This window comes from Mauremys reevesii, linkage group 11, assembly GCF_016161935.1.
Source record: "Mauremys reevesii isolate NIE-2019 linkage group 11, ASM1616193v1, whole genome shotgun sequence".
Taxonomy (NCBI): domain Eukaryota; kingdom Metazoa; phylum Chordata; order Testudines; family Geoemydidae; genus Mauremys; species Mauremys reevesii.
This window is the reverse complement of record NC_052633.1, coordinates 15662624-15671123: the sequence shown is the minus strand read 5'-3', so window position 1 is coordinate 15671123 and position 8500 is coordinate 15662624. Positions and strand designations below refer to the sequence as shown.

Sequence of the window (8500 nt, the reverse complement as noted above, 5' to 3'; positions counted from 1 at the left end):
TACCATCCTGGACTACCTCTGGTACCTTAAGGAGCAAGGTCTTGCGGTCTCCTCCCTGAGGGTACACCTGGCAGCAGTGTCCGCCTTTCGTCCATCTGTGGAAGGTCGGTCCATCTTCTCCAACCAGATGGTTTCCCGCTTCCTTAAAGGGCTGGACCGCTTGTACCCTCCAGTGCAGCGTCCTGCCCCGGCCTGGGATTTGAACCTCGTCCTGGCCAAGCTTATGGGTCCACCCTTCGAGCCTCTGGCCACATGCTCTCTGCTCTACCTCTCCTGGAAGACAGCCTTCCTCGTCGCAATTACATCAGCGAGATGAGTCTCTGAGCTCCGGGCTCTAACGGTTGGTCCACCATACACCGTCTTCCATGGAGACAAGGTGCAGCTTCGACCACATCCAGCCTTCCTCCCTAAGGTGGTGTCAGCCTTCCACCTCAACCAGGACATTTTCCTCCCGGTTTTCTTCCCGAAGCCGCACGCCTCACTTCGTGAGCAACAGCTGCACACCCTGGACGTCCGCAGGGCGCTTGCCTTTTACATCGAGCGGACGAAACCCTTCCGACGTTCGACCCAGCTGTTTATCGCAGTCGCCGACGCATGAAGGGCGAGCCGGTCTCCTCACAAAGGATTTCCACCTGGGTGACGGCATGTATCCGCACATGCTACGAGCTTGCTCGCGTGCCAGCATGCCGCCTCACCGCTCACTCCACAAGGGCGCAAGCCTCGTCGGCTGCCTTCCTGGCCCATGTCCCCATCCAGGACATCTGTAGAGCGGCTACCTGGTCTTCTGTCCACACCTTCGCCTCCCACTACGCGTTGGTGCAGCAGTCTCGAGACGACGCAGCCTTCGGCTCCGCGGTTTTACACTCCGCCATGTCTCACTCCGACCCCACCGCCTAGGTAAGGCTTGGGAATCACCTGACTGGAATGCATAGGAGCAATCACTCGAAGAAGAAGAGACGGTTACTCACCGTAGTAACTGTTGTTCTTCGAGATGTGTTGCTCCTATCCATTTCAGACCCGCCCTCCTTCCCCACTGTCGGAGTAGCCGGCAAGAAGGAACTGAGGAGCGGACGGGCCGGCTGGGGTATATAACAGGCGCCATAGCGGTGCCACTCCAGGGGGCGCCGGCCGGCAGGCCAGAGTTGCTAGGGTAAAAATGTTCCGAAGAGCCGTGCACGCGCGGCGCGCACACCTGACTGGAATGGATAGGAGCAACACATCTCGAAGAACAACAGTTACTACGGTGAGTAACCGTCTCTTCTGCAGGGAGCAAACTGGAGAAAATACAGGAAGAATTTCTAGCAAGGGTGACGTGTTACTAACCAGAATGAAGAATATTCTCTGCCCCCCTCGTCTAACTCTGGGCCTGACGCTCTCCCGTGCTGAGGCCCCTTGCCCTGTCTCTGGCCGTGTCTGGGGGCTTCATGCCCCGGTAGAGCCCCGAAGGTAAAGGTGTTATGTAGCCTCAGCCCCAACAAGACTCAGGCCCATGTCACTTTCATCCTGGGTTTCAGATGAGTGACCCCTAGAAGTTGGGGGGCCACCGGTGCCCAGACCATGGCCCGGCCACAGAGGCCCTGCCCCTGCTCATCCTCTTCCCCCGAGGCCCCGCCCACTTGCTGTTCACTGCCCTCCACCCCCTCCCCCAGACCCCCTACCTGTCCCTCACTCTTCCCCCAAGAGGATAACTCAGTGGTTTGAGCATTGGCCTGCTAAACCCACGGTTGTGAATTCAATCCTTGAGGTGGTCATTTAGGGAACTGGGGTAACAATCTGTCTGGGGACTGGTCCTGCTCTGAGCAGGGGGTTGGATTAGTTGACCTCCTGAGGTCCCTTCCAATTCTATGATCTAAGACGCCACTCACCTGCTCACCCTGCTCATCCTCTTCCCCCGAGGCTCCGCCCACTTGCTGTTCACTTGCCTCTGCCCCCTACCCCCAGACCCCCTACCTGCCCCTCACTCTTCCCCCAAGACGCCAATCACCTGCTGCTTGCTCCTCCCCTAAGGGGGGCTGCCATGGGGCCAGGCACCCATCACTTTTTCCTTCCTTAGATGAGCGGGGGGGGGTCCCTGGGGAAGGAGGCGGAGCAGGGGCAGGAAGAGGCAGAGAGGGAGGGGGCTCGGGGAAAAAGGCTGAGTGGGGGTGGGGCTCAGGCCTTCGGGGGAAGAGGCGGAGAGGGGATGGGAGGAGGCAGAGCAGGGCATTGGGTTAAGAGGCAGAGCGGAAAGGGGTGCAGGCTCTCAAGTAAGCTACAGACCAACAGTTGTTCATAGTAACTATTCAGCAAGTATTTTAGAAGACCTAGAACATTAGAGGAAATCATGACCTGCTAAAAGACAATTAATAGAGAGAAGCAGCAAGATTAATCCCATACCTAGGATTGGTTGTACATTGGAGTCTCCTCACTGTCGATAGCCCCCTGCTCGGCCAATCAGCACTGAGACTCTGAGGGGCGGGAGGCTGAGGGGTCTCACCAGATGTGCCAAAGGACGGCCCAGGTCACCATCAGAGGAGATCACTCTCAGATCCAGCCCCACCTCTTGGTGAGGACCTCCCGCAATGAGACCAACCTCCCTCCCCCGCCCACACTCCACACACCCCTCCTTGGTAGAGGGAGGGAAGCAGGGGAAAGGGGGAAAAGAAGCAAGAGAAGAGGAGAAAGGAGGGAGGAAAGAGGAAAAGGGAAACCAAAAAGGACAAACCCCAATGTCCCCAGGGATTCCAACCATCAAATCCTAGGTAGGAAATCAAATTCTGGCACCGGAAGCCAGTGTTTCCTGGGCCTAGAATGCTGCCTGCGCCAGGTGGATCAGACTGAACAGATTCCAAACCTCTCTCAGCCTCTTACCTTGTGTAATCGGTTGAGCCGGGGCTCAACCCTCCTCTCAGCAGGAGGGGAGCCACACCGACTCACTCCTCGTCTCCTATTAGACCGGCTGAACGACAGTAGACAGCGTTAGAAAGCTCAGGCCCTCTGTGCAGGGGCTGAGCAGCAGGGGCTGAGCAGCAAACATTGCAATGAGCTCAGGCCCTTTGGAGCAGGGGCTGAGCAGCAAACATTGCAACGAACTCAGGCCCTTTGGAGCAGGGGCTGAGCAGCAAACATTGCAATGAGCTCAGGCCTTTTGGAGCAGGGGCTGAGCAGCAAACAGTGCAATGAGCTCAGGCCCTTTGGAGCAGAGGCTGAGCAGCAAACAGTGCAATGAGCTCAGGCCCTTTGGAGCAGGGGCTGAGCAGCAAACAGTGCAATGAGCTCAGGCCCTTGGTTGCAGGGGCTGAGCAGCAAACAGTGCAATGAGCTCAGCATGCTGCAGCCCAGGTCCTTAGGCCCAGGAAACTTCCACCCGTGAGTGGGGTGGCAGGGGGGACACAGGCCCACCCACTCCACTGTGTTCCAGCCCGGGGCCCTGACAGCAGCTATCACTGCTGGTGGTCAGTGGGGTCCTGACCGCAACACACGGACATCGGGACGTCTGCGTCTGCAGCCTGACAGGGGTCGGCTACCCCCGGGCTACTTCCACCTTCCCCCTCAGGGCCTACCTCATCCGGGGCGCCCGCTCCAGGCCAGTCAACCTGCATAGGCTCCTCCAGCCCAGGGCTTGGTGGCAGGTCCGGCGGCTCCTCCGGGAAGTCCGGCCAGGCCGGCTCGGGCGGCTCCCCCGGGTACCGGTCACGGGGAGGCTCCGGCGGCTCCTCCTCGTAGCGGGCGCGGGGAAGCTCCGGCCAGTCCGGGCAGCTGCCTCGGGCCCTGCAGGGTTCCCAGTCAGGAGCTCCCGGCGGTGGCTGGGCTCTGACTGAGCTTTGGCTGCCGGCTTTCCTACTTCCTGTCCCGCCCCTTGACTTCCGGGGGGCGGGGACTGGTGGTGGGAGCTCTGCCCACTTGGGTGTCTGGGAGGGAGCTCCCTCTGCTGGGCAGGAGGGGAGCCACACCCACTCACTACACCTTGTCAAAGGGAAGTTTGTTTTTGGCACAGTCAGTGGCAGGAAAGGAGAAAACTCCACAGAGGTTCCTCCTCATGCTCACAGCCGTGAATCCTAATTCTCTCTCAGCCCTCCTGGAGAGACCTCGCGAAGGAGACTTGCGGCAGCAAAGCCGGGGGTCTCAGAGACTGGCCTGGCCCTGCATCTCAGTTCTGCCCGGCTGATGTCAGGGTCTCTCTCTCTGTGAGGTCACCCCCTCCCCACCACCTTTGCCCAATAGGCCGAGTTCCTGCAAAAGGCCTTTGTGATGTCACTGCCACACCCACCCCTCCCCTCAAAGCTGATGTCCTGCCCCTGGCCAGCCTCCTTGGGTGTTTGACTTGTTTCCCCTGGATCACCGCACTCAATGACTGTTCAGTCTGTGGATGGAGCCGCTACACAATAAAACATCAGTCTTTCATAAATTAATAGCCTTAAGGCCAGAAGGGACCATTAGAGCATCTAATCTGACTCCCTGCATATCCTAGCCCATCTGTGTATCACAATAGCTTCTTTTTGACTAAAGCACCTTCCCAAAGGCCTCTAGTCTTCATTGGAAGACATCAAGAGATGCAGAATCCATCACTTCTCTTGGTAGCTTGTTCCAGTGATGAATCACCCTCCCTCTTACAAATCTCTGCCTTGTTCCAATGAGACTTTTTCTGATTTCTGCTTCCAGCCATTGGTTCTTGTTACGCCTTTCTTTGCAGTCCACAGTCCAGCTAGGTCTCTTCTGCATCCATGTGGGCTCTGGCTGTTTTCTCTCCCCAGTCCAGACACCCCCTCTTTCCAGCCAAGCATCCAATATCATCTTCCCACAAGCCTCTGTCCTTTGTCTTCTGTCCCAGAGAAACTGGCTGCCTGGGTCTCCTCTCTCTCGTTAGCGCGAGGGGAGGGGGAGAGCTGAGATTTCAGGCTGCTGTGTTATGATGGGATTGCTGCTATTATTTGACAGGACCTGAGAATTCAATGGCACAAACAGGGGAACGGGGCAGAGATACAGCGTCAGGGAGTGAACTGGAGAAAATACAGGAAGAATTTCTAGCAAGGGCGACGTGTAACTAACCAGAATGAAGAATATTCTCTGCCCCTCTCGTCTAACTCTGGGCCTGACGCTCTCCCGTGCTGAGGCCCCTTGCCCTGTCTCTGGCCGTGTCTGGGGGCTTCATGCCCCGGTAGAGCCCCGAAGGTAAAGGTGTTATGTAGCCTCAGCCCCAACAAGACTCAGGCCCATGTCAATTTCATCCTGGGTTTCAGATGAGTGACCCCTAGAAGTTGGGGGGCCACCAGTGCCTAGACCATGGCCCAGCCACAGAGGCCCCGCCCCTGCTCATCCTCTTCCCCTGAGGCCCCGCCCACTTGCTGTTCACTGCCCTCCGCCCCCTCCCCCCAGACCCCCTACCTGCCCCTCACTCTTCCCCCAAGAGGATAACTCAGTGGTTTGAGCATTGGCCTGCTAAACCCACGGTTGGGAATTCAATCCTTGAGGAGGCCATTTAGGGAACTGGGGTAAAAATCTGTCTGGGGATTGGTCCTGCTCTGAGCAGGGGGTTGGATTAGCTGAGCTCCTGAGGTCCCTTCCAATTCTATGATCTAAGACGCCACTCACCTGCTGCTTTCTCCTCTGTGCCCATTTCCCCTAAGGGGGGCTACCATGGGGCCATGGAGCCAAGCACCCATCACTTCCTATCTTAGGTGAGCAGGGGGTGGGGGGTCCTTGGGGAAGGAGGTGGAGCAGGGGCAGGAAGAGGCAGTAAGAGGGAGGGGGCTCGTGGGAAAAGGCCCAGCGGGGGTGGGGTGCAGGCCTTCGGGGGAAGAGGCGGAGGGGTGATGGGAGGAGGCAGAGCAGGCCATCGGGTTAAGAGGCAGAGCGGAAAGGGGTGCAGGTTGGGCCCCCACTTCTCTGGAGCTTCGCTTCCAGCACTCGAAAGATGACAATGGGCCCACGGAGGGGTGACTCGCCCCACATCCCCAGTGTTCCCCCCTCTGCATGGGCGGCCGTTTGGGGGAGACTCAGCCACCCCGGCCTCTTAGACGGGCTGTGGCTAAAACACTGGCCTTGCTGTGAGCAGGATTTGAACCTGTGCAGGGAAACCCTCTTGGATTTCGAGTCTAACACCTTAGCCACTCGGCCATCACAGCTGTGAGCAAAGCAGCCCCCTAAGGCCAGAGAAATGCCCAGGCCTGATGTCATCTGAACTGCAGAATTCAAACAGCAAACCTGGCTCCCAAAGCACCAGGGGGAATTTGGGGCTCTCGTTCCTTCGCCGTGTGGTTAAGCACCAAACCAGCGCCCTCCTGTGGGGTCTGTCATTGTTCCTCTCCACACTGTAACAATCAAGACAGGGAGAGTTGACCTGACCTGACCAAGTTCAGACAGTGAGGTAGAATCCAGCTCTGCCCCCCACCAGCTCCCGGCTCTATCCGCCAATGGACTGACTTTCTCGCTGGATTAAACTGTTTGTATTGGGCTCTTTTCTCTATGTATAAACAGGACTAAGCCACGACTGGACTGTCCGACAGGAGAATGGGCCATGGCTCCCTTCCCCTGGACCCTGGATTTCTCACCACTTCAGAGAAACTTGTTAGTGGAAAAATGAATCACATTCAAATGACTACAGATTATGAACCATTTGCTGTTGCCTTGGAACATGGCCCCACCCAGCCTTTTCCCCTGAGTCAGGAATGCTAATTTATTGGTTCACTCTGATTTGTTTCAGTTTTATGTTAGTATCTATTGCCACTAATTGGTCAGAGCCCGTCACTTCCGGAAGTCCGAAACGTTTCCCCCCTAGCTCCCTTCTCGGTACCTTTGATTTTCCTCAGTCTCCTTCAGAGCACTGGTTTTCTTGGCACCAATAACCAAGACCTTTCCCCCACACCTCAAACACAGTCTTCTCTAAAAGAACATGACGGAAACAGCAATTAACAGAAAATTATTTTTAATAACCAACTAGACAGTTAGGGGATGAAACTGGGAGGGGGTCTTGGGTGAGGCTGGAAGGAAAGGACTTATTAAAATTTTGGGAATGAGAGCCTTCTTGTACTTGAACATTCTGCAGGGGTGGAGTGACAGTTTTCACGGCCCCTGGCGCCCCTCCTTCTTGGCACTTTGGGTGAGGGGGGTATGGGACTTTGTGGCGGGGGAGGGCGGTTGCAGATACACTGCAGGGGGGCTCTGTCCTCCTGCCTGCGGTCCTGCAGAGCATCCACAAGGTGCTGGAGCATGTCCGTTTGCTCCCTCATTAGTCCAAGCAGCATTTGAGTCGCCTGCTGGTCTTCCTGCTGCCACCTGTCCTCCCGTTCGCTGTGTGAGCGCTGGTACTGAGACATGTTCTTCCTCCACTGGCTCTGCTGGGCCGCCTCGGCTCGGGAGCAGCCCATAAGTTCAGCGAACATCTCGTCCCGTGTCCTTTTCTTTCGCCGCCTAATCTGCGCCAGCCTCTGTGAGGGGGATGCTGTGGCAGGCCGGGAGACAGTTGCAGCTGTGTGATGGGAAAAAGGAAGTGAATTCCTTACAGAGATACATTTTTGCGAACAATGAACATAGTCTAGTCTGTCTCTGTGAACAAGACCATGCACAGCACCTATCTCACGCGCACTCGGGACAAGTTCGAATTTTCAGCCTTTGCATTCATTGCCTGTGGTCTTACACTGGAGATCAGACAAGCGGGGCAGGACAGCAGAATCCGTGGAGCGGGCAGGCATGGTAAGCCATAGACTTTTGGTTGCTTAAAACTTACTGTATAGTAGTGCCCTCCTGCTGAAGGCAATCCGTAAAGCATTAACTCTGCCCCTGTTCCACCCCCTCGCGGCTGTCCCCAGGAAAGATCCCTGTATGCTGCCCCTCTGCAGCCTCCACCACGTGGCTGTAAACCGACGCTTATTGTTATGCAAAGGAACAGTGAAGCATTCCCAATACTAACATTACCCTAATTCACCTAATTCAATGCAGGAGTCGCCGAGCGAGATCACCCTGAGGAGGATCAGTGACAGAGATAGAGAGCGCATGCTGCGTGAAAGCCAGCACAAACCAGGGGCCTATGCTGCCATGCTCGTGGAGGCAATGCTCCCAGAGTACCTGATGATAGCCTGGCGCGGAAAAGTGTCCTACCATGGAGCACCCAATAAGGCAGCTCTCCCCAGGAACCTCATGCAGAGGCTTTTGGATTACCTGCAGGAGAGCTTCTCGGAGATCTCCCAAGAGGATTTCTGTTCTATCCCCATATATATTGACCTTCTTTTCAACTAGTAACTATTCCTGCTCCATTAAAAATAAATGTTTACATGTTTAAAGCACGTACCAAGTGATCCTTCCCCTGATTCAGGGTCCGTGTTAATGGGTGGGGAGGGTTGGTAGGGGATCTCAGTGAGGGTGATGAACAGATCCTGGCTGTCGGGGAAATCAGCGTTGTAAGCGCTGTCGACTGCCTTGTCGTCCTCATTTGCTTCCTCATCTTCCCCGTCCACAAACATCTCCGAGGAACCATCCGTCGACACTATCCCATCGTCAGAGTCCACGGTCAGTGGTGGGGTAC

At 56.3% G+C, this 8500-nt stretch overlaps 1 non-coding gene across 1 annotated transcript; it reads right to left on the bottom strand.

Moving 5' to 3' along the window:
• Window positions 1-6022: 6022 nt before the first annotated feature.
• TRNAS-CGA lies at window positions 6023-6104 on the bottom strand. Its single transcript has one exon. It is a non-coding gene; the product is annotated as a tRNA-Ser (tRNA).
• Between the last annotated feature and the right edge of the window lie 2396 nt (window positions 6105-8500).